The following is a 1,117-nucleotide window of genomic DNA, read 5'->3' as shown; positions in this document are numbered from 1 at the left end:
ACTGAGGCAGCTGCGGGCGCCGTTATACACTACACAACTGTGAGCTACTACAGCGCCCCCCTGAGCCCCCCACAGACCATGACGCACAGGAGATGCTCAGTGATTATTTATTGGACAAACGACCAAGTGGATCGCAGACCCCAGCTCACGGCCCCCGGCCCCATCCACACCCAGACACGCGTATTTCAAAGCAGGGCCTTGCCCAGGCGCCCGACCCTCTGCCGCACTCTGCCCCCCGCCCGGGCCGGACGGTGGGGGTTAGTAGAAATCCTCCGGGTCCGACTCGGAGCCGGCGCCTTTCTGGTTCTGGATCTGACTCTGCTCCCAGTACAGCTGGGCCACCTGGGGAGACGGGGTGGGCGCTGGAGGCAGGGGCTCGGTGGCTGCTGCCCCCCATTCCAGAGGCCCCCTCACCGAGACGCCGGCGCAGGCCTGGCCGGGCGGGCCCACCGCACCGCCCGCCTCCTCCCAAGCCTCACCTGGGCACTGGTGGTTGCCTCCTCAGGCTTCTTGTCATAGCGCACGCGGAGAAACCGAGGGAAGCGAAGGGACACGCCCTTCTCCCGGTCCACCTGGGGGTAGGCAGGGAGGGTGGGTGCTCTCCTGGGGCCTGGCCCGCAGGTGACGTGGGGCTGTCCCTCCCTGCTCCCATCTGCGGCTCCCTCCTTCACCTCTGCTGTCCCCTCACCCACACAACGGGGATAAGCAAAGGGCGGTAAGGGCTTAAAAGGCTCAGAACCCACACCTGCATCCTAAGTATCCAGAAAACACCAGCTGCTGTGGTCGCTGTTTACAGTGTAATCATTTGGCTTCAAAGCAGACCAACAGGGTCAAGGGCAGGGGTTCTAGATCCAGCCGCCGGGGCCGGTAGCTGCCGCCCAGAGGGCCTGGACTCACGGCAGCCCCGTGCACATCAGTCCTGCACTGGCCCCGTGAAGGCCGCGGAGCAGGCCGCACACGATCTATGGGGTTTCCAGGGGCTGAGTTTGGCAGTCAGCCTCCAGGCCCATCCCCCCAGCCTGTCTCAGTCCGGAAGCTCTGAGACCGGTGGTGGCCCGCATGGGAACACTGGCTGGGAGCTGACCCGGGGTCTCCAGCATGAAAGGCAGGACTCCCG

At 65.3% G+C, this 1,117-nt stretch overlaps 1 protein-coding gene across 1 annotated transcript in view; it reads right to left on the bottom strand.

Moving 5' to 3' along the window:
* Positions 1-1,117, bottom strand: part of LIG1 (DNA ligase 1) — a 79,096-nt gene that overhangs the window by 14,418 nt on the left and 63,561 nt on the right. The window lies entirely within an intron of this gene.

Source organism: Orycteropus afer, unplaced genomic scaffold (assembly GCF_000298275.1).
Source record: "Orycteropus afer afer isolate SDZICR_OR568_19922 unplaced genomic scaffold, OryAfe1.0 scaffold00099, whole genome shotgun sequence".
NCBI classification, from domain to species: Eukaryota; Metazoa; Chordata; class Mammalia; order Tubulidentata; family Orycteropodidae; genus Orycteropus; species Orycteropus afer.
The sequence above is the reverse complement of the archived record's forward strand: the minus strand, read 5'-3'. Positions and strand labels throughout refer to the sequence as shown.